The sequence below is a fragment of the Macaca nemestrina genome, chromosome 1, assembly GCF_043159975.1.
Source record: "Macaca nemestrina isolate mMacNem1 chromosome 1, mMacNem.hap1, whole genome shotgun sequence".
In the NCBI taxonomy this organism is placed as follows: Eukaryota; Metazoa; Chordata; class Mammalia; order Primates; family Cercopithecidae; genus Macaca; species Macaca nemestrina.
Genome location: NC_092125.1, coordinates 89468653 through 89494038, shown reverse-complemented (window position 1 = coordinate 89494038; position 25386 = coordinate 89468653).

Genomic DNA, 25386 nt, shown 5'->3' with positions numbered 1-25386 from the left:
TGAGGGGAAAGCTGTAACTCTGTGAGATGATTTCACAGAACACAAAGAAGTTTCTCAGAAAGCTTCTTTCTCTTTGTTATCGGAGGATATTTCCTTTGGCCCTATCGTCTTCAAAGGGATCCGAAATAGCTGTTCTTAGATTCCACAGAGATAAGGCTAGCAAAGAGATCCACGAAATACAGATGTAACTCTGTGAGATGAAGTAACAGAACAGTAAGCAGTTTCTCAGAAAGCTTCTTTCCAGATTTCATCTGAGGTTATTTCCTTTTTCACCTTAGCCCTCTATGGGCTTCCAAATATCACTTTGCCAATTCCACAAGAACTGTCTTAGCGAAAGGTTTCTTGAGGGGAAAGCTGTAACTCTGTGAGATGATTTCACAGAACACAAAGAAGTTTCTCAGAAAGCTTCTTTCTCTTTGTTATCGGAGGATATTTCCTTTGGCCCTATAGTCTTCGAAGGGATCCGAAATATCTGTTCTCAGATTCCACAGAAATAAGGCTAGCAAAGAGATCCACGAAATACAGATATAACTCTGGGAGATGAATTAACAGAACACTCAGCAGTTTCTCAGAAAGCTTCTTTCCAGATTTCATCTGAGGTTATTTCCGTTTTCACCATAGCCCTCTATGGGCTTCCAATATCACATTGCCAATTCCACAAGAACTGTCTTAGCGAAAGGCTTCTTGAGGGGAAAGCTGTAACTCTGAGAGATGATTTCACAGAACACAAAGAAGTTTCTCAGAAAGCTTCTTTCTCTTTGTTATTGGAGGATATTTCCTTTGGCCCTATAGTCTTCAATGGGATCCGAAATATCTGTTCTCAGATTCCACAGAAATAAGGCTAGCAAAGAGATCCACGAAATACAGATGTAACTCTGTGAGTGGAAGTCACACATCACAGAGCAGTTTCTCAGAAAGCTTTTTTCCAGATTTCATCTGAGGATATTTCCTTTTTCACCATAGCCCGTTAAGGGCTTCCAAATATCACATTGCCAATTCCACAAGAACTGTCTTAGCGAAAGGCTTCTTGAGGGGAAAGATGTAACTCTGTGAGATGATTTCACAGAACACAAAGAAGGTTCTCTGAAAGCTTCTTTCTCTTTGTTATCGGAGGATATTTCCTTTGGCCCTATAGTCTTCAAAGGGATCCGAAATATCTGATCTCAGCTTCCACAGAAATAAGGCTAGCAAAGAGATCCACGAAATACAGATGTAACACTGTGAGTGGAAGTCACACATCACAGAGCAGTTTCTCAGAAAGCTTCTTACCAGATTTCATCTGAGGATATTTCCTTTTTCTCCATAGCCCTCTATGGGCTTCCAAATATCATTTTGCCAATTCCACAAGAACTGTCTTAGCGAAAGGCTTCTTGATGGGGAAGCTGTAACTCTGTGAGATGATTTCACAGAACACAAAGAAGGTTCTTAGAAAGCTTCTTTCTCTTTGTTATCGGAGGATATTTCCTTTGGCCCTATAGTCTTCAAAGGGATCCGAAATATCTCTTCTCAGATTCCACAGAAATAAGGCTAGCAAAGAGATCCACGAATTACAGATGTAACTCTGTGAGTGGAAGTCACACATCACAGAGCAGTTTCTCAGAAAGCTTATTTCCAGATTTCATATGAGGATATTTCCTTTTCACCATAGCCCTTTATGGGCTTCCAAATATCACTTTGCCAATTCCACAAGAACGGTATTAGCGAAAGGCTTCTTGATGGGAAAGATGTAACTCTGTGAGATGATTTCACAGAACACAAAGAAGGTTCTCTGAAAGCTTCTTTCTCTTTGTTATCGGAGGATATTTCCTTTGGCCCTATAGTCTTCAAAGGGATCCGAAATATCTGTTCTTAGATTCCACAGAAATAAGGCTAGCAAAGAGATCCACGAAATACAGATGTAACTCTGTGAGATGAATTAACAGAACACTAAGCAGTTTCTCTGAAAGCTTCTTTCCAGATTTCATCTGAGGATATTTCCTTTTTCACCATAGCCCTCTAAGGGCTTCCAAATATCACTTTGCCAATTCCACAAGAACTGTCTTAGCGAAAGGCTTCTTGAGGGGAAAGCTGTAACTCTGTGAGATGATGTCACAGAACACAAAGAAGTTTCTCAGAAAGCTTCTTTCTCTTTGTTATCGGAGGATATTTCCTTTGGCCCTATAGTCTTCAAAGGGATTCGAATATCTGTTCTCAGGTTCCACAGAAATAAGGTAGGCAAAGAGATCCACGAAATAGAGATGTAACTCTGTGAGATGAATTAACAGAACACTAAGCAGTTTCTCAGAAAGCTTCTTTCCAGATATCATCTGAGAATATTTGCTTTTTCACGACAGGCCTCTAAGGGCTACCAAATATCACTTTGCCAATTCCACAAGAACTGTCTTAGCGAAAGGCTTCTTGAGGGGAAAGCTGTAACTCTGTGAGATGATTTCACAGAACACAAAGAAGTTTCTCAGAAAGCTTCTTTCTCTTTGTTATCGGAGGATGTTTCCTTTGGCCCTATAGTCTTCAAGGGGATCCGAAATATCTGTTCTCAGATTCCACAGAAATAAGGCTAGCAAAGAGATCCACGAAATACAGATGTAACTCTGTGAGATGAATTAACAGAACACTAAGAAGTTTCTCAGAAAGCTTCTTTCCAGATTTCATCTGAGGATATTTCCTTTTTCACCGTAGCCCTCTATGGGCTTCCAAATATCACTTTGTCAGTTCCACAAGAACTGTCTTAGCGAAAGGCTTCTTGTGGGGAAAGCTGTAACTCTGTGAGATGATTTACAGAACAGAAAGAAGTTTCTCAGAAAGCTTCTTTCTGTTTGTTATCGGAGTATATTTCCTTTGGCCCTTTAGTCTTCGAAGCGATCCGAAATATCTGTTCTCAGATTCCACAGAGATAAGGCTAGCAAAGAGATCCACGAAATACAGATGTAACTCTGTGAGTGGAAGTCACACATCACAGAGCAATTTCTCAGAAAGCTTCTTTCCAGATTTCATCTGAGGATATTTCCTTTTTCAACATAGCCCTCCATGGGCTTCCAAATATCACTTTGCCAATTCCACAAGAACTGTCTTGGCGAAAGGCTTCTTGAGGGGAAAGCTGTAACTCTGTGAGATGATTTCACAGAACACAAAGAAGTTTCTCAGAAAGCTTCTTTCTCTTTCTTATCGGAGGATATTTCCTTTGGCCCTATAGTCTTCAAAGGGATCCGAAATATCTGTTCTCATATTCCACAGAAATAAGGCTAGCAAAGAGATCCACGAAATACAGATGTAACTCTGTGAGATGAATTCACAGAACACTAAGCAGTTTCTCAGAAAGTTTCCTTCCAGATTTCATCTGAGGATATTTCCTTTTTCACTATAGCCCTCTATGGGCTTCGAAATATCACTTTGCCAATTCCACAAGAACTGTCTTAGCGAAAGGCTTCTTGAGGGGAAAGCTGTAACTCTGTGAGATGATTTCACACAACACATAGAAGTTTCTCAGAAAGCTTCTTTCTCTTTGTTATCGGAGGATATTTCCTTTGGCCCTATAGTCTTCAAAGGGATCCGAAATATCTGTTCTCAAATTCCACAGAAATAAGGCTAGCAAAGAGATCCACGAAATACAGATGAAACTCTGTGAGATGAATTAACAGAACACTAAGCAGTTTCTCAGAAAGCTTCTTTCCAGATTTCATCTGAGGATATTTCCTTTTTCACCATAGCCCTCTATGGGCTTCCAAATATCACTTTGCCAATTCCACAAGAACTGTCTTAGCGAAAGGCTTCTTGAGGGGAAAGCTGTAACACTGTGAGATGATTTCACAGAACACAAAGAAGTTTCTCAGAAAGCTTCTTTCTCTTTGTTATCGGAGGATATTTCCTTTGGCCCTATAGTCTTCAAAGGGATCCGAAATATCTCTTCACAGATTCCACAGAAATAAGGCTAGCAAAGAGATCCAGGAAATACAGATGTAACTCTGTGAGTGGAAGTCACACGTCACAGAGCAGTTTCTCAGAAAGCTTATTTCCAGATTTAATCTGAGGATATTTCCTTTTTCACCATAGCCTTTTATGGGCTTCCAAATATCACTTTGCCAATTCCACTAGAACGGTCTTAGCGAAAGGCTTCTTGAGGGGAAAGATGTAACTCTGTGAGATGATTTCACAGAACACAAAGAATTTTTTCAGAAAGCTTCTTTCTCTTTGTTATCGGAGGATATTTCCTTTGGCCCTATCGTCTTCAAAGGGATCCGAAATAGCTGTTCTCAGATTCCACAGAGATAAGGCTAGCAAAGAGATCCACGAAATACAGATGTAACTCTGTGAGTGGAAGTCACACATCACAGAGCAGTTTCTCAGAAAGCTTCTTTCCAGATTTCATCTGAGGATATTTCCTTTTTCACCATAGCCCTCTATGGGCTTCCAAATATCATTTTGCCAATTCCACAAGAACTGTCTTAGCGAAAGGCTTCTTGAGGGGAAAGCTTTAACTCTGTGAGATGATTTCACAGAACACAAAGAAGTTTCTCAGACAGCTTCTTTCTCTTTGTTATCGGAGGATACTTCCTTTGGCCCTATAGTCTTCAAAGGGATCCGAAATATCTGTTCTAAGATTCCACAGAAATAAGGCTAGCAAAGAGATCCACGAAATACAGATGTAACTCTGTGAGATGAATTAACAGAACCCTAAGCAGCTTCTCAGAAAGCTTCTTTCCAGATTTCATCTGAGGATATTTCCTTTTTCACCATAGCCCTCTATGGGCTTCCAAACATCACTTTGCCAATTCCACAAGAACTGTCTTAGCGAAAGGCTTCTTGAGGGGAAAGTTGTAACTCTGTGAGATGATTTCACAGAACACAAAGAAGTTTCTCAGAAAGCTTCTTTCTCTTTGTTATCGGAGGATATTTCCTTTGGCCCTATAGTCTTCGAAGGGATCCGAAATATCTGTTCTCAGATTCCACAGAAATAAGGCTAGCAAAGAGATCCACGAAATACAGATGTAACTCTGTGAGATGAATTAACAGAACACTCAGCAGTTTCTCAGAAAGCTTCTTTCCAGATTTCATCTGAGGATATTTCCTTTTTCACCATAGCCCTCCAAGGGCTTCCAATATCACTTTGCCAATTCCACAAGAACTGTCTTAGCGAAAGGCTTCTTGAGGGGAAAGCTGTAACTCTGTGAGATGATTTCACAGAACACAAAGAAGTTTCTCAGAAAGCTTCTTTCTCTTTGTTATTGGAGGATATTTCCTTTGGCCCGATAGTCTTCAATGGGATCCGAAATATCTGTTCTCAGATTCCACAGAAATAAGGCTAGCAAAGAGATCCACGAAATACAGATGTAACTCTGTGAGATGAATTAGCAGAACACTAACCAGTTTCTCAGAAAGCTTCTTTCCAGATTTCATCTGAGGATAGTTCCTTTTTCACCGTAGCCCTCTATGGGCTTCCAAATATCACTTTGTCAGTTCCACAAGAACTGTCTTAGCGAAAGGCTTCTTGTGGGGAAAGCTGTAACTCTGTGAGATGATTTACAGAACAGAAAGAAGTTTCTCAGAAAGCTTCTTTCTGTTTGTTATCGGAGTATATTTCCTTTGGCCCTTTAGTCTTCGAAGCGATCCGAAATATCTGTTCTCAGATTCCACAGAGATAAGGCTAGCAAACAGATCCACGAAATACAGATGTAACTCTGTGAGTGGAAGTCACACATCACAGAGCAATTTCTCAGAAAGCTTCTTTCCAGATTTCATCTGAGGATATTTCCTTTTTCAACATAGCCCTCCATGGGCTTCCAAATATCACTTTGCCAATTCCACAAGAACTGTCTTGGCGAAAGGCTTCTTGAGGAGAAAGCTGTAACTCTGTGAGATGATTTCACAGAACACAAAGAAGTTTCTCAGAAAGCTTCGTTCTCTTTGTTATCGGAGGATATTTCCTTTGGCCCTATAGTCTTCAAAGGGATCCGAAATATCTGTTCTCATATTCCACAGAAATAAGGCTAGCAAAGAGATCCACGAAATACACATGTAACTCTGTGAGATGAATTAAGAGAACACTAAGCAGTTTCTCAGAAAGCTTCCTTCCAGATTTCATCTGAGGATATTTCCTTTTTCACTATAGCCCTCTATGGGCTTCGAAATATCACTTTGCCAATTCCACAAGAACTGTCTTAGCGAAAGGCTTCTTGAGGGGAAAGCTGTAACTCTGTGAGATGATTTCACACAACACAAAGAAGTTTCTCAGAAAGCTTCTTTCTCTTTCTTATCGGAGGATATTTCCTTTGGCCCTATAGTCTTCAAAGGGATCCGAAATATCTGTTCTCAAATTCCACAGAAATAAGGCTAGCAAAGAGATCCACGAAATACAGATGTAACTCTGTGAGATGAATTAAGAGAAAACTAAGCAGTTTCTCAGAAAGCTTCTTTCCAGATTTCATCTGAGGATATTTCCTTTTTCACCATAGCCCTCTAGGGGTTCCAAATATCACTTTGCCAATTCCACAAGAACTGTCTTAGCGAAAGGGTTCTTGAGGGGAAAGCTGTAACTCTGTGAGATGATTTCACAGAACACAAAGACGTTTCTCAGAAAGCTTCTTTCTCTTTGTTATCGGAGGATATTTCCTTTGGCCCTATAGTCTTCAAAGGGATCCGAAATATCTGTTCTCAAATTCCACAGAAATAAGGCTAGCAAAGAGATCCACGAAATACAGATGAAACTCTGTGAGATGAATTAACAGAACACTAAGCAGTTTCTCAGAAAGCTTCTTTCCAGATTTCATCTGAGGATATTTCCTTTTTCACCATAGCCTTCTATGGGCTTCCAAATATCACTTTGCCAATTCCACAAGAACTGTCTTAGCGAAAGGCTTCTTGAGGGGAAAGCTGTAACACTGTGAGATGATTTCACAGAACACAAAGAAGTTTCTCAGAAAGCTTCTTTCTCTTTGTTATCGGAGGATATTTCCTTTGGCCCTATAGTCTTCAAAGGGATCCGAAATATCTCTTCACAGATTCCCCAGAAATAAGGCTAGCAAAGAGATCCAGGAAATACAGATGTAACTCTGTGAGTGGAAGTCACACGTCACAGAGCAGTTTCTCAGAAAGCTTATTTCCAGATTTAATCTGAGGATATTTCCTTTTTCACCATAGCCTTTTATGGGCTTCCAAATATCACTTTGCCAATTCCACAAGAACGGTCTTAGCGAAAGGCTTCTTGAGGGGAAAGATGTAACTCTGTGAGATGATTTCACAGAACACAAAGAAGTTTCTCAGAAAGCTTCTTTCTCTTTGTTATCGGAGGATATTTCCTTTGGCCCTATCGTCTTCAAAGGGATCCGAAATAGCTGTTCTCAGATTCCACAGAGATAAGGCTAGCAAAGAGATCCACGAAATACAGATGTAACTCTGTGAGTGGAAGTCACACATCACAGAGCAGTTTCTCAGAAAGCTTCTTTCCAGATTTCATCTGAGGATATTTCCTTTTTCACCATAGCCCTCTATGGGCTTCCAAATATCATTTTGCCAATTCCACAAGAACTGTCTTAGCGAAAGGCTTCTTGAGGGGAAAGCTTTAACTCTGTGAGATGATTTCACAGAACACAAAGAAGTTTCTCAGACAGCTTCTTTCTCTTTGTTATCGGAGGATACTTCCTTTGGCCCTATAGTCTTCAAAGGGATCCGAAATATCTGTTCTAAGATTCCACAGAAATAAGGCTAGCAAAGAGATCCACGAAATACAGATGTAACTCTGTGAGATGAATTAACAGAACCCTAAGCAGCTTCTCAGAAAGCTTCTTTCCAGATTTCATCTGAGGATATTTCCTTTTTCACCATAGCCCTCTATGGGCTTCCAAACATCACTTTGCCAATTCCACAAGAACTGTCTTAGCGAAAGGATTCTTGAGGGGAAAGTTGTAACTCTGTGAGATGATTTCACAGAACACAAAGAAGTTTCTCAGAAAGCTTCTTTCTCTTTGTTATCGGAGGATATTTCCTTTGGCCCTATAGTCTTCGAAGGGATCCGAAACATCTGTTCTCAGATTCCACAGAAATAAGGCTAGCAAAGAGATCCACGAAATACAGATGTAACTCTGTGAGATGAATTAACAGAACACTCAGCAGTTTCTCTGAAAGCTTCTTTCCAGATTTCATCTGAGGATATTTCCTTTTTCACCATAGCCCTCCAAGGGCTTCCAATATCACTTTGCCAATTCCACAAGAACTGTCTTAGCGAAAGGCTTCTTGAGGGGAAAGCTGTAACTCTGTGAGATGATTTCACAGAACACAAAGAAGTTTCTCAGAAAGCTTCTTTCTCTTTGTTATTGGAGGATATTTCCTTTGGCCCGATAGTCTTCAATGGGATCCGAAATATCTGTTCTCAGATTCCACAGAAATAAGGCTAGCAAAGAGATCCACGAAATACAGATGTAACTCTGTGAGATGAATTAGCAGAACACTAACCAGTTTCTCAGAAAGCTTCTTTCCAGATTTCATCTGAGGATAGTTCCTTTTTCACCATAGCCCTCTATGGGCTTCCAAATATCACTTTGCCAATTCCACAAGAACTGTCTTAGCGAAAGGCTTCTTGAGGGTAAAGCTGTATCTGTGTGAGATGATTTCACAGAACACAAAGAAGTTTCTCAGAAAGCTTCTTTCTCTTTGTTATCGGAGGATATTTCCTTTGGCCCTATAGTCTTCAAAGGGATCCGAAATATCTCTTCTCAGATTCCACAGAGATAAGGCTAGCAAAGAGATTCACGAAATACAGATGTAACTCTGTGAGTGGAAGTCACACATCACAGAGCAGTTTCTCAGAAAGCTTCTTTCCAGATTTCATCTGAGAATATTTCCTTTTTACCATAGCCCTCTATGGGCTTCGAAATATCACTTTCCCAATTCCACAAGAACTGTCTTAGCGAAAGGCTTCTTGAGGGGAAAGCTGTAACTCTTTGAGATGATTTCACACAACACAAAGAAGTTTCTCAGAAAGCTTATTTCTCTTTGTTATCGGAGGATATTTCCTTTGGCCCTATAGTCTTCAAAGGGATCCGAAATATCTGTTCTCAAATTCCACAGAAATAAGGCTAGCACAGAGATCCACGAAATACAGATGTAACTCTGTGAGATGAATTAAGAGAAAACTAAGCATTTTCTCAGAAAGCTTCTTTCCAGATTTCATCTGAGGATATTTCCTTTTTCACCATAGCCCTCTATGGGCTTCCAAATATCACTTTGCCAATTCCACAAGAACTGTCTTAGCGAAAGGCTTCTTGAGGGGAAAGCTGTAACTCTGTGAGATGGTTTCACACAACACAAAGAAGTTTCTCAGAAAGCTTATTTCTCTTTGTTTTCGGAGGATATTTCCTTTGGCCCTATAGTCTTCAAAGGGATCCGAAATATCTGTTCTCAAATTCCACAGAAATAAGGCTAGCAAAGAGATCCACGAAATACAGATGTAACTCTGTGAGATGAATTAAGAGAAAATTAAGCAGTTTCTCAGAAAGCTTCTTTCCAGATTTCATCTGAGGATATTTCCTTTTTCACCAGAGCCCTCTATGGGCTTCCAAATATCACTTTGCCAATTCCACAAGAACTGTCTTAGCGAAAGGCTTCTTGAGGGGAAAGCTGTAACTCTGTGAGATGGTTTCACAGAACACAAAGAAGTTTCTCAGAAAGCTTCTTTCTCTTTGTTATCGGAGGATATTTCCTTTGGCCCTATAGTCTTCAAAGGTATCCGAAATATCTGTTCGCAGATTCCACAGAAATAAGGCTAGCAAAGAGATCCACGAAATACAGATGTAACTCTGTGAGATGAATTCACAGAACACTAAGCAGTTTCTCAGAAAGCTTCTTTCCAGATTTCATCTGAGGATATTTCCTTTTTCACCGTAGACCTCTATGGGCTTCCAAATATCACTTTGCCAATTCCACAAGAACTGTCTTAGCGAAAGGCTTCTTGAGGGGAAAGCTGTAACTCTGTGAGATGATTTCACAGAACACAAAGAAGTTTCTCAGAAAGCTTCTTTCCCTTTGTTATCTAAGGATATTTCCTTTGGTCCTATAGTCTTCAAAGGGATCCGAAATAGCTGTTCTCAGATTCCACAGAGATAAGGCTAGCAAAGAGATCCACGAAATACAGATGTAACTCCGTGAGATGAATTAACAGAACACTAAGCAGTTTCTCAGAAAGCTTCTTTCCAGATTTCATCTGAGGTTATTTCCTTTTTCACCTTAGCCCTCTATGGGCTTCCAAATATCACTTTGCCAATTCCACAAGAACTGTCTTAGCGAAAGGTTTCTTGAGGGGAAAGCTGTAACTCTGTGAGATGATTTCACAGAACACAAAGAAGTTTCTCAGAAAGCTTCTTTCTCTTTCTTATCGGAGGATATTTCCTTTGCCCTATAGTCTTCAAACGGATCCGAAATATCTGTTCTCAGATTCCACAGAAATAAGGCTAGCAAAGAGATCCACGAAATACAGATGTAACACTGTGAGATGAATTTACAGAACACTAAGCAGTTTCTCAGAAAGCTTCTTTCCAGATTTCATCTGAGGATATTTCCTTTTTCACCATAGCCCTCTAAGGGCTTCCATATATCACTTTGCCAATTCCACAAGAACTGTCTTAGCGAAAGGCTTCTTGAGGGGAAAGCTGTAACTCTGTGAGATGATGTCACAGAACACAAAGAAGTTTCTCAGAAAGCTTCTTTCTCTTTGTTATCGGAGGATGTTTCCTTTGGCCCTATAGTCTTCAAGGGGATCCGAAATATCTGTTCGCAGATTCCACAGAAATAAGGCTAGCAAAGAGATCCTCGAAATACAGATGTAACTCTGTGAGATGAATTAACAGAACACTAAGCAGTTTCTCAGAAAGATTCTTTCCAGATTTCATCTCAGGATATTTCCGTTTTCACCATAGCCCTCTGTGGGCTTCCAAATATCACATTGCCAATTCCACAAGAACTGTCTTAGCGAAAGGCTTCTTGTGGGGAAAGCTGTAACTCTGTGAGATGACTTCACAGAACACAAAGAAGTTTCTCAGAAAGCTTCTTTCTCTTTGTTATCGGAGGATATTTCCTTTGGCCCTATAGTCTTCAAAGGGATTCGAATATCTGTTCTCGATTCCACAGAAATAAGGCTAGCAAAGAGATCCACGACATACAGATGTAGCTCTGTGAGATGAATTAACAGAACACTAAACAGTTTCTCAGAAAGCTTCTTTCCAGATATCATCTGAGAATATTTGCTTTTTCACCATAGGCCTCTAAGGGCTACCAAATATCACTTTGCCAATTCCACAAGAACTCTCTTAGCGAAAGGCTTCTAGAGGGGAAAGCTGTAACTCTGTGAGATGATTTCACAGAACACTAAGAAATTTCTCAGAAAGCTTCTTTCTCTTTGTTATCGGAGGATGTTTCCTTTGGCCCTATTGTCTTCAAGGGGATCCGAAATATCTGTTCTCAGATTCCACAGAAATAAGGCTAGCAAAGAGATCCACGAAATACAGATGTAACTCTGTGAGATGAATTAACAGAACACTAAGCAGTTTCTCAGAAAGCTTCTTTCCAGATTTCATCTGAGGATATTTCCTTTTTCACCGTAGCCCTCTATGGGCTTCCAAATATCACTTTGTCAATTCCACAAGAACTGTCTTAGCGAAAGGCTTCTTGTGGGGAAAGCTGTAACTCTGTGAGATGATTTACAGAACACAAAGAAGTTTCTCAGAAAGCTTCTTTCTGTTTGTTATCGGAGTATATTTCCTTTGGTCCTTTAGTCTTCGAAGCGATCCGAAATATCTGTTCTCAGATTCCACAGAAATAAGGCTAGCAAAGAGATCCACGAAATACAGATGTAACTCTGTGAGTGGAAGTCACACATCACAGAATTTTTTCAGAAAGCTTCTTTCCAGATTTCATCTGAGGATATTTCCTTTTTTACCATAGCCCTCTATGGGCTTCCAAATATCACTTTGCCAATTCCACAAGAACTGTCTTAGCGAAAGGCTTCTTGAGGGGAAAGCTGTAACTCTGTGAGATGATTTCACAGAACACAAAGAAGTTTCTCAGACAGCTTCTTTCTCTTTGTTATCGGAGGATATTTCCTTTGTCCCTATAGTCTTCAAAGGGATCCGAAATATCTGTTCTCAGATTCCACAGAAATAAGTCTAGCAAAGAGATCCACGAAATACAGATGTAACTCTGTGAGATGAATTAACAGAACACTAACCAGTTTCTCAGAAAGCTTCTTTCCAGATTTCATCTGAGGATATTTCCTTTTTCACCATAGCCCTCTATGGGCTTCCAAATATCACTTTGCCAATTCCACAAGAACTGTCTTAGCGAAAGGCTTCTTGAGGGGAAAGCTGTATCTCTGTGAGATGATTTCACAGAACACAAAGAAGTTTCTCAGAAAGCTTCTTTCTCCTTGTTATCGGAGGATATTTCCTTTGGCCCTATAGTCTTCAAAGGGATCCGAAATATCTGTTCTCAGATTCCACAGAGATAAGGCTAGCAAAGAGATCCACGAAATACAGATGTAACTCTGTGAGTGGAAGTCACACATCACAGAGCAATTTCTCAGAAAGCTTCTTTCCAGATTTCATTTGAGGATATTTCCTTTTTCAACATAGCCCTCCATGGGCTTCCAAATATCACTTTGCCAATTCCACAAGAACGGTCTTACCGAAAGGCTTCTTGAGGGGAAAGATGTAGCTCTGTGAGATGATTTCACAGAACACAAAGAATTTTCTCAGAAAGCTTCTTTCTCTTTGTTATCGGAGGATATTTCCTTTGGCCCTATCGTCTTCAAAGGGATCCGAAATAGCTGTTCTCAGATTCCACAGAGATAAGGCTAGCAAAGAGATCCACGAAATAAAGATGTAACTCTGTGAGTGGAAGTCACACATCTCAGAGCAGTTTCTCAGAAAGCTTCTTTCCAGATTTCATCTGAGGATATTTCCTTTTTCACCATAGCCCTCTAGGGGTTCCAAATATCATTTTGCCAATTCCACAAGAACTGTCTTAGCGAAAGGCTTCTTGAGGGGAAAGCTTTAACTCTGTGAGATGATTTCACAGAACACAAAGACGTTTCTCAGACAGCTTCTTTCTCTTTGTTATCGGAGGATACTTCCTTTGGCCCTATAGTCTTCAAAGGGATCCGAAATATCTGTTCTAAGATTCCACAGAAATAAGGCTAGCAAAGAGATCCACGAAATACAGATGTAACTCTGTGAGATGAATTAACAGAACCCTAAGCAGCTTCTCAGAAAGCTTCTTTCCAGATTTCATCTGAGGATATTTCCTTTTTCACCATAGCCCTCTATGGGCTTCCAAACATCACTTTGCCAATTCCACAAGAACTGTCTTAGCGAAAGGCTTCTTGAGGGGAAAGTTGTAACTCTGTGAGATGATTTCACAGAACACAAAGAAGTTTCTCAGAAAGCTTCTTTCTCTTTGTTATCGGAGGATATTTCCTTTGGCCCTATAGTCTTCGAAGGGATCCGAAATATCTGTTCTCAGATTCCACAGAAATAAGGCTAGCAAAAAGATCCACGAAATACAGATGTAACTCTGTGAGATGAATTAACAGAACACTCAGCAGTTTCTCTGAAAGCTTCTTTCCAGATTTCATCTGAGGATATTTCCTTTTTCACCATAGCCCTCTAAGGGCTTCAAATATCACTTTGCCAATTCCAGAAGAACTGTATTAGCGAAAGGCTTCTTGAGGGGAAAGCTGTAACTCTGTGAGATGATTTCACAGAACACAAAGAAGTTTCTCAGAAAGCTTCTTTCTCTTTGTTATTGGAGGATATTTCCTTTGGCCCTATAGTCTTCAACGGGATCCGAAATATCTGTTCTCAGATTCCACAGAAATAAGGCTAGCAAAGAGATCCACGAAATACAGATGTAACTCTGTGAGTGGAAGTCACACATCACAGAGCAGTTTCTCAGAAAGCTTCTTTCCAGATTTCATCTGAGGATATTTCCTCTTTCACCATAGCCCTTTAAGGGCTTCCAAATATCACATTGACAATTCCACAAGAACTGTCTTAGCGAAAGGCTTCTTGAGGGGAAAGCTGTAACTCTGTGAGATGATTTCACAGAACACAAGGAAGTTTCTCAGAAAGCTTCTTTCTCTTTGTTATCGGAGGATATTTCCTTTGGCCCTATAGTCTTCAAAGGGATCCGAAATATCTCTTCTCACATTCCACAGAAATAAAACTAGCAAAGAGATCCACGAAATACCTATATAACTCTGTGAGATGAATTAACAGAACACTAAGCAGTTTCTCAGAAAGCTTCTTTCCAGATTTCATCTAAGGATATTTCCTTTTTCACCATAGCCCTCTATGGGCTTCCAAATATCACTTTGCCAATTCCACAAGAACTGTCTTAGCGAAAGGCTTCTTGAGGTGAAAGCTGTAACTCTCTGAGATGATTTTACAGAACACAAAGAAGTTTCTCAGAAAGCTTCTTTCTCTTTGTTATCGGAGGATATTTCCTTTGGCCCTATAGTCTCCAAAGGGATCCGAAATATCTGTTCTCAGATTCCACAGAAATAAGGCTAGCAAAGAGATCCACGAAATACAGATAGAGCTCTGTGAGATGAATTAACAGAACACTAAGCAGTTTCTCAGAAAGCTTCTTTCCAGATTTCATCTGAGGATATTTCCTTTTTCACCATAGCCCTCTATGGGCTTCCAAGTATCACTTTGCCAATTCCACAAGAACTGTCTTAGCGAAAGGCTTCTTGAGGTGAAAGCTGTAACTCTGGGAGATGTTTTCACAGAACACAAAGAAATTTCTCAGAAAGCTTCTTTCTCTTTGTTATCGGAGGATATTTCCTTTGGCCCTATAGTCTTCAAAGGGATCCGAAATATCTGTTCTCAGATTCCACAGAAATAAGGCTAGCAAAGAGATCCACGAAATACAGATGAAACTCTGTGAGATGAGTTAACAGAACACTAAGCAGTTTCTCAGAGAGCTTCTTTCCAGATTTCATCTGAGGATATTTCCTTTTTCACCATAGCCCTCTATGGGCTTCCAAATATCACTTTGCCAATTCCACAAGAACTGTCTTAGCGAAAGGCTTCTTGAGGGGAAAGCTGTAACTCTGTGAGATGATTCCACAGAACACAAAGAAGTTTCTTAGAAAGCTTCTTTCTCTTTGTTATCGGAGGATATTTCCTTTGGCCCTATAGTCTTCAAAGGGATCCGAAATATCTGTTCTCAGATTCCACAGAGATAAGGCTAGCAAAGAGATCCACGAAATACAGATGTAACTCTGTGAGTGGAAGTCACACATCACAGAGCAGTTTCTCAGAAAGCTTCTTTCCAGATTTCATCTGAGGATATTTCCTTTTTCACCATAGCCCTCTATGGGCTTCGAAATATCACTTTGCCAATTCCACAAGAACTGTCTTAGCGAAAGGCTTCTTGAGGGGAAAGCTGTAACTCTTTGCGATGATTTCACACAACACAAAGAAGTTTCTCAGAAAGCTTATTTCTCTTTGTTATGGGAGGATATTTCCTTTGGCCCTATAGTCTTCAAAGGGATCCGAAATATCTGTTCTCAAATTCCACAGAAATAAGGCTAGCAAAGAGATCCACGAAATACAGATGTAACTCTGTGAGATGAATTAAGAGAAAACTAAGCAGTTTCTCAGAAAGCTTCTTTCCAGATTTCATCTGAGGATATTTCCTTTTTCACCATAGCCCTCTATGGGCTTCCAAATATCACTTTGCCAATTCCACAAGAACTGTCTTAGCGAAAGGCTTCTTGAGGGGAAAGCTGTAACTCTGTGAGATGGTTTCACAGAACACAAAGAAGTTTCTCAGAAAGCTTATTTCTCTTTGTTATCGGAGGATATTTCCTTTGGCCCTATAGTCTTCAAAGGGATCCGAAATATCTGTTCTCAAATTCCACAGAAATAAGGCTAGCAAAGAGATCCACGAAATACAGATGTAACTCTGTGAGATGAATTAAGAGAAAACTAAGCAGTTTCTCAGAAAGCTTCTTTCCAGATTTCATCTGAGGATATTTCCTTTTTCACCATAGCCCTCTATGGGCTTCCAAATATCACTTTGCCAATTCCACAAGAACTGTCTTAGCGAAAGGCTTCTTGAGGGGAAAGCTGTAACTCTGTGAGATGGTTTCACAGAACACAAAGAAGTTTCTCAGAAAGCTTCTTTCTCTTTGTTATCGGAGGATATTTCCTTTGGCCCTATAGTCTTCAAAGGTATCCGAAATATCTGTTCGCAGATTTCACAGAAATAAGGCTAGCAAAGAGATCCGCGAAATACAGATGTAACTCTGTGAGATGAATTCACAGAACACTAAGCAGTTTCTCAGAAAGCTTCTTTCCAGATTTCATCTGAGGATATTTCCTTTTTCACCGTAGACCTCTATGGGCTTCCAAATATCACTTTGCCAATTCCACAAGAACTGTCTTAGCGAAAGGCTTCTTGAGGGGAAAGCTGTAACTCTGTGAGATGATTTCACAGAACACAAAGAAGTTTCTCAGAAAGCTTCTTTCCCTTTGTTATCTAAGGATATTTCCTTTGGTCCTATAGTCTTCAAAGGGATCCGAAATAGCTGTTCTCAGATTCCACAGAGATAAGGCTAGCAAAGAGATCCACGAAATACAGATGTAACTCCGTGAGATGAATTAACAGAACACTAAGCAGTTTTTCAGAAAGCTTCTTTCCAGATTTCATCTGAGATTATATCCTCTTTCACCTTAGCCCTCTATGGGCTTCCAAATATCACTTTGCCAATTCCACAAGAACTGTCTTAGCGAAAGGTTTCTTGAGGGGAAAGCTGTAACTCTGTGAGATGATTTCACAGAACACAAAGAAGTTTCTCAGAAAGCTTCTTTCTCTTTCTTATCGGAGGATATTTCCTTTGGCCCTATAGTCTTCAAAGGGATCCGAAATATCTGTTCTCAGATTCCACAGAAATAAGGCTAGCAAAGAGATCCACGAAATACAAATGTAACTCTGTGAGATGAATTTACAGAACACTAAGCAGTTTCTCAGAAAGCTTCTTTCCAGATTTCATCTGAGGATATTTCCTTTTTCACCATAGCCCTCTATGGGCTTCCAAATATCACTTTGCCAATTCCACAAGAACTGTCTTAGCGAAAGGCTTCTTGAGGGGAAAGCTGTAACTCTGTGAGATGATGTCACAGAACACAAAGAAGTTTCTCAGAAAGCTTCTTTCTCTTTGTTATCGGAGGATATTTCCTTTGGCCCTATAGTCTTCAAAGGGATCCGAAATATCTGTTCTCAGATTCCACAGAAATAAGGCTAGCAAAGAGATCCACGAAATACAGATGTAACTCTGTGAGATGAATTAACAGAACACTAAGCAGTTTCTCAGAAAGCTTCTTTCCAGATTTCATCTGAGGATATTTCCTTTTTCACCATAGCCCTCTAAGGGCTTCCAAATATCACTTTGCCAATTCCACAAGAACTGTCTTAGCGAAAGGCTTCTTGAGGGGAAAGCTGTAACTCTGTGAGATGATGTCACAGAACACAAAGAAGTTTCTCAGAAAGCTTCTTTCTCTTTGTTATCGGAGGATGTTTCCTTTGGCCCTATAGTCTTCAAGGGGATCCGAAATATCTGTTCGCAGATTCCACAGAAATAAGGCTAGCAAAGAGATCCACGAAATACAGATGTAACTCTGTGAGATGAATTAACAGAACACTAAGCAGTTTCTCAGAAAGATTCTTTCCAGATTTCATCTGAGTATATTTCCGTTTTCACCATAGCCCTCTGTGGGCTTCCAAATATCACTTTGCCAATTCCACAAGAACTGTCTTAGCGAAAGGCTTCTTGAGGTGAAAGCTGTAACTCTGGGAGATGTTTTCACAGAACACAAAGAAGTTTCTCAGAAAGCTTCTTTCTCTTTGTTATCGGAGTATATTTCCTTTGGCTCTATAGTCTTCAAAGGGATCCGAAATATCTGTTCTCAGATTCCACAGAAATAAGGCTAGCAAAGAGATCCACTAAATACAGATGTAACTCTGTGAGATGAATTAGCAGAACACTAACCAGTTTCTCAGAAAGCTTCTTTCCAGATTTCATCTGAGGATATTTCCTTTTTCACCATAGCCCTCTATGGGCTTCCAAATATCACTTTGCCAATTCCACAAGAACTGTCTTAGCGAAAGGCTTCTTGAGGGTAAAGCTGTATCTCTGTGAGATGATTTCACAGAACACAAAGAAGTTTCTCAGAAAGCTTCTTTCTCTTTGTTATCGGAGGATATTTCCTTTGGCCCTATAGTCTTCAAAGGGATCCGAAATATCTGTTCTCAGATTCCACAGAAATAAGGCTAGCAAAGAGATCCAGGAAATACAGATGTAACTCTGTGAGTGGAAGTCACACATCACAGAGCACTTTCTCAGAAAGCTTCTTTCCAGATTTCATCTGAGGATATTTCCTTTTTCACCATAGCCCTCTATGGGCTTCGAAATATCACTTTGCCAATTCCACAAGAACTGTCTTAGCGAAAGGCTTCTTGAGGGGAAAGCTGTAACTCTTTGAGATGATTTCACACAACACAAAGAAGTTTCTCAGAAAGCTTATTTCTCTTTGTTATCGGAGGATATTTCCTTTGGCCCTATAGTCTTCAAAGGGATCCGAAATATCTGTTCTAAAATTCCACAGAAATAAGGCTAGCAAAGAGATCCACGAAATACAGATGTAACTCTGTGAGATGAATTAAGAGAAAACTAAGCTGTTTCTCAGAAAGCTTCTTTCCAGATTTCATCTGAGGATATTCCCTTTTTCACCATAGCCCTCTATGGGCTTCCAAATATCACTTTGCCAATTCCACAAGAACTGTCTTAGCGAAAGGCTTCTTGAGGGGAAAGCTGTAACTCTGTGAGATGGTTTCACAGAACACAAAGAAGTTTCTCAGAAAGCTTCTTTCTCTTTGTTATCGGAGGATATTTCCTTTGGCCCTATAGTCTTCAAAGGTATCCGAAATATCTGTTCGCAGATTCCACAGAAATAAGGCTAGCAAAGAGATCCACGAAATACACATGTAACTCTATGAGATGAGTTCACAGAACACTAAGCAGTTTCTCAGAAAGCTTCTTTCCAGATTTCATCTGAGGATATTTCCTTTTTCACCGTAGACCTCTATGGGCTTCCAAATATCACTTTGCCAATTCCACAAGAACTGTCTTAGCGAAAGGCTTCTTGAGGGGAAAGCTGTAACTCTGTGAGATGATTTCACAGAACACAAAGAAGTTTCTCAGGAAGCTTCTTTCCCTTTGTTATCTAAGGATATTTCCTTTGGTCCTATAGTCTTCAAAGGGATCCGAAATAGCTGTTCTCAGATTCCACAGAGATAAGGCTAGCAAAGAGATCCACGAAATACAGACGTAACTCCGTGAGATGAATTAACAGAACACTAAGCAGTTTCTCAGAAAGCTTCTTTCCAGATTTCATCTGAGGTTATTTCCTTTTTCACCTTAGACCTCTATGGGCTTCCAAATATCACTTTGCCAATTCCACAAGAACTGTCTTAGCGAAAGGTTTCTTGAGGGGAAAGCTGTAACACTGGGAGATGATTTCACAGAACACAAAGAAGTTTCTCAGAAAGCTTCTTTCTCTTTCTTATCGGAGGATATTTCCTTTGGCCCTATAGTCTTCAAAGGGATCCGAAATATCTGTTCTCAGATTCCACAGAAATAAGGCTAGCAAAGAGATCCACGAAATACAGATGTAACTCTGTGAGATGAATTAACAGAACACTAAGCAGTTTCTCAGAAAGCTTCTTTCCAGATTTCATCTGAGGATATTTCCTTTTTCACCATAGCCCTCTAAGGGCTTCCAAATATCACTTTGCAAATTCCACAAGAACTGTCTTAGCGAAAGGCTTCTTGAGGGGAAAGCTGTAACTCTGTGAGATGATGTCACAGAACACAAAGAAGTTTCTCAGAAAGCTTCTTTCTCTTTGTTATCGGAGGATGTTTCCTTTGGCCCTATAGTCTTCAAGGGGATCCGAAATATCTGTTCGCAGATTCCACAGAAATAAGGCTAGCAAAGAGATCCACGAAATACAGATGTAACTCTGTTAGATGAATTAACAGAACACTAAGCAGTTTCTCAGAAAGATTCTTTCCAGATTTCATCTGAGGATATTTCCGTTTTCAACATAGCCCTCTGTGGGCTTCCAAATATCACATTGCCAATTCCACAAGAACTGTCTTAGCGAAAGGCTTCTTGTGGGGAAAGCTGTAACTCTGTGAGATGATTTCACAGAACACAAAGAAGTTTCTCAGAAAGCTTCTTTCTCTTTCTTATCGGAGGATATTTCCTTAGGCCCTATAGTCTTCAAAGGGATCCGAAATATCTGTTCTCAGATTCCACAGAAATAAGGCTAGCAAAGACATCCACGAAATACAGATGTAACTCTGTGAGATGAATTAACAGACTACTAAGCAGTTTCTCAGAAAGCTTCTTTCCAGATTTCATCTGAGGATATTTCCTTTTCACCGTAGCCCTCTATGGGCTTCCAAATATCTCTTTGCCAATTCCACAAGAACTGTCTTAGCGAAAGGCTTCTTGAGGGGAAAGCTGTAACTCTGTGAGATGATTTCACAGAACACAAAGAAGTTTCTCAGGAAGCTTCTTTCCCTTTGTTATCTAAGGATATTTCCTTTGGTCCTATAGTCTTCAAAGGGATCCGAAATAGCTGTTCTCAGATTCCACAGAGATAAGGCTAGCAAAGAGATCCACGAAATACAGATGTAACTCCGTGAGATGAATTAACAGAACACTAAGCAGTTTCTCAGAAAGCTTCTTTCCAGATTTCATCTGAGGATATTTCCTTTTTCACCATAGCCCTCTAAGGGCTTCCAAATATCACTTTGCCAATTCCACAAGAACTGTCTTAGCGAAAGGCTTCTTGAGGTGAAAGCTGTAACTCTGGGAGATGTTTTCACAGAACACAAAGAAGTTTCTCAGAAAGCTTCTTTCTCTTTGTTATCGGAGTATATTTCCTTTGGCTCTATAGTCTTCAAAGATATCCGAAATATCTGTTCTCAGATTCCACAGAAATAAGGCTAGCAAAGAGATCCACGAAATACAGATGTAACTCTGTGAGATGAATTAGCAGAACACTAACCAGTTTCTCAGAAAGCTTCTTTCCAGAATTCATCTGAGGATATTTCCTTTTTCACCATAGCCCTCTATGGGCTTCGAAATATCACTTTGCCAATTCCACAAGAACTGTCTTAGCGAAAGGCTTCTTGAGGGGAAAGCTGTAACTCTTTGAGATGATTTCACACAACACAAAGAAGTTTCTCAGAAAGCTTATTTCTCTTTGTTATCGGAGGATATTTCTTTGGCCCTATAGTCTTCAAAGGGATCCGAAATATCTGTTCTCAAATTCCACAGAAATAAGGCTAGCAAAGAGATCCACGAAATACAGATGTAACTCTGTGAGATGAATTAACAGAACACTAAGCAGTTTCTCAGAAAGATTCTTTCCAGATTTCATCTGAGTATATTTCCGTTTTCACCATAGCCCTCTGTGGGCTTCCAAATATCACTTTGCCAATTCCACAAGAACTGTCTTAGCGAAAGGCTTCTTGAGGTGAAAGCTGTAACTCTGGGAGATGTTTTCACAGAACACAAAGAAGTTTCTCAGAAAGCTTCTTTCTCTTTGTTATCGGAGGATATTTCCTTTGGCCCTATAGTCTTCAAAGGGATCCGAAATATCTGTTCTCAAATTCCACAGAAATAAGGCTAGCAAAGAGATCCACGAAATACAGATGTAACTCTGTGAGATGAATTAAGGGAAAACTAAGCAGTTTCTCAGAAAGCTTCCTTCCAGATTTCATCTGAGGATATTTCCTTTTTCACCATAGCCCTCTATGAACTTCCAAATATCACTTTGCCAATTCCACAAGAACTGTCTTAGCGAAAGGCTTCTTGAGGGGAAAGCTGTAACTCTGTGAGCTGGTTTCACAGAACACAAAGAAGTTTCTCAGAAAGCTTATTTCTCTTTGTTATCGGAGGATATTTCCTTTGGCCCTATAGTCTTCGAAGGGATCCGAAATATCTGTTCTCAAATTCCACAGAAATAAGGCTAGCAAAGAGATCCACGAAATACAGATGTAACTCTGTGAGATGAATTAAGAGAAAACTAAGCAGTTTCTCAGAAAGCTTCTTTCCAGATTTCATCTGAGGATATTTCCTTTTTCACCATAGCCCTCTAGGGGCTTCCAAATAACACTTTGCCAATTCCACAAGAACTGTCTTAGCGAAAGGCTTCTTGAGGGGAAAGCTGTAACTCTGTGTGATGGTTTCACAGAACACAAAGAAGTTTCTCAGAAAGCTTCTTTCTCTTTGTTATCGGAGGATATTTCCTTTGGCCCTATAGTCTTCAAAGGGATCCGAAATAGCTGTTCTCAGATTCCACAGAGATAAGGCTAGCAAAGAGATCCACGAAATACAGATGCAACTCCCTGAGATGAATTAACAGAACACTAAGCAGTTTCTCAGAAAGCTTCTTTCCAGATTTCATCTGAGGTTATTTCCTTTTTCACCTTAGCCCTCTATGGGCTTCCAAATATCACTTTGCCAATTCCACAAGAACTGTCTTAGCGAAAGGTTTCTTGAGGGGAAAGCTGTAACTCTGTGAGATGATTTCACAGAACACAAAGAAGTTTCTCAGAAAGCTTCTTTCTCTTTCTTATTGGAGGATATTTCCTTTGGCCCTATAGTCTTCAAAGGGATCCGAAATATCTGTTCTCAGATTCCACAGAAATAAGGCTAGCAAAGAGATCCACGAAATACAGATGTAACTCTGTGAGATGAATTTACAGAACACTAAGCAGTTTCTCAGAAAGCTTCTTTCCAGATTTCATCTGAGGATATTTCCTTTTTCACCATAGCCCTCTAAGGGCTTCCAAATATCACTTTGCCAATTCCACAAGAACTGTCTTAGCGAAAGGCTTCTTGAGGGGAAAGCTGTAACTCTGTGAGATGATGTCACAGAACACAAAGAAATTTCTCAGAAAGCTTCTTTCTCTTTCTTATTGGAGGATATTTCCTTTGGCCCTATAGTCTTCAAAGGGATCCGAAATATCTGTTCTCAGATTCCACAGAAATACGGCTAGCAAACAGATCCACGAAATACAGATGTAACTCTGTGAGATGAATTAACAGAACACTAAGCAGTTTCTCAGAAAGCTTCTTTCCAGATTTCATCTGAGGATATTTCCTTTTTCACCATAGCCCTCTAAGGGCTTCCAAATATCACTTTGCCAATTCCACAAGAACTGTCTTAGCGAAAGGCTTCTTGAGGGGAAAGCTGTAACTCTGTGAGATGATGTCACAGAACACAAAGAAGTTTCTCAGAAAGCTTCGTTCTCTTTGTTATCGGAGGATGTTTCCTTTGGCCCTATAGTCTTCAAGGGGATCCGAAATATCTGTTCGCAGATTCCACAGAAATAAGGCTAGCAAAGAGATCCACGAAATACAGATGTAACTCTGTGAGATGAATTAACAGAACACTAAGCAGTTTCTCAGAAAGATTCTTTCCAGATTTCATCTGAGTATATTTCCGTTTTCACCATAGCCCTCTGTGGGCTTCCAAATATCACTTTGCCAATTCCACAAGAACTGTCTTAGCGAAAGGCTTCTTGAGGTGAAAGCTGTAACTCTGGGAGATGTTTTCACAGAACACAAAGAAGTTTCTCAGGAAGCTTCTTTCTCTTTGTTATCGGAGTATATTTCCTTTGGCTCTATAGTCTTCAAAGGGATCCGAAATATCTGTTCTCAGATTCCACAGAAATAAGGCTAGCAAAGAGATCCACTAAATACAGATGTAACTCTGTGAGATGAATTAGCAGAACACTAACCAGTTTCTCAGAAAGCTTCTTTCCAGATTTCATCTGAGGATATTTCCTTTTTCACCATAGCCCTCTATGGGCTTCCAAATATCACTTTGCCAATTCCACAAGAACTGTCTTAGCGAAAGGCTTCTTGAGGGTAAAGCTGTATCTCTGTGAGATGATTTCACAGAACACAAAGAAGTTTCTCAGAAAGCTTCTTTCTCTTTGTTATCGGAGGATATTTCCTTTGGCCCTATAGTCTTCAAAGGGATCCGAAATATCTGTTCTCAGATTCCACAGAGATAAGGCTAGCAAAGAGATCCACGAAATACAGATGTAACTCTGTGAGTGGAAGTCACACATCACAGAGCAGTTTCTCAGAAAGCTTCTTTCCAGATTTCATCTGAGGATATTTCCTTTTTCACCATAGCCCTCTATGGGCTTCGAAATATCACTTTGCCAATTCCACAAGAACTGTCTTAGCGAAAGGCTTCTTGAGGGGAAAGCTGTAACTCTTTGAGATGATTTCACACAACACAAAGAAGTTTCTCAGAAAGCTTATTTCTCTTTGTTATCGGAGGATATTTCCTTTGGCCCTATAGTCTTCAAAGGGATCCGAAATATCTGTTCTCAAATTCCACAGAAATAAGGCTAGCAAAGAGATCCACGAAATACAGATGTAACTCTGTGAGACGAATTAAGAGAAAACTAAGCAGTTTCTCAGAAAGCTTCTTTCCAGATTTCATCTGAGGATATTTCCTTTTTCACCATAGCCCTCTATGGGCTTCCAAACATCACTTTGCCAATTCCACAAGAACTGTCTTAGCGAAAGGCTTCTTGAGGGGAAAGCTGTAACTCTGTGAGATGGTTTCACAGAACACAAAGAAGTTTCTCAGAAAGCTTATTTCTCTTTGTTATCGGAGGATATTTCCTTTGGCCCTATAGTCTTCAAAGGGATCCGAAATATCTGTTCTCAAATTCCACAGAAATAAGGCTAGCAAAGAGATCCACGAAATACAGATGTAACTCTGTGAGATGAATTAAGAGAACACTAAGCAGTTTCTCAGAAAGCTTCTTTCCAGATTTCATCTGAGGATATTTCCTTTTTCACCATAGCCCTCTATGGGCTTCCAAATATAACTTAGCCAATTCCACAAGAACTGTCTTAGCGAAAGGCTTCTTGAGGGGAAAGCTGTAACTCTGTGAGATGGTTTCACAGAACACAAAGAAGTTTCTCAGAAAGCTTCTTTCTCTTTGTTATCGGAGGATATTTCCTATGGCCCTCTAGTCTTCAAAGGTATCCGAAATATCTGTTCGCAGATTCCACAGAAATAAGGCTAGCAAAGAGATCCACGAAATACACATGTAACTCTGTGAGATGAATTCACAGAACACTAAGCAGTTTCTCAGAAAGCTTCTTTCCAGATTTCATCTGAGGATATTTCCTTTTTCACCGTAGACCTCTATGGGCTTCCAAATATCACTTTGCCAATTCCACAAGAACTGTCTTAGCGAAAGGCTTCTTGAGGGGAAAGCTGTAACTCTGT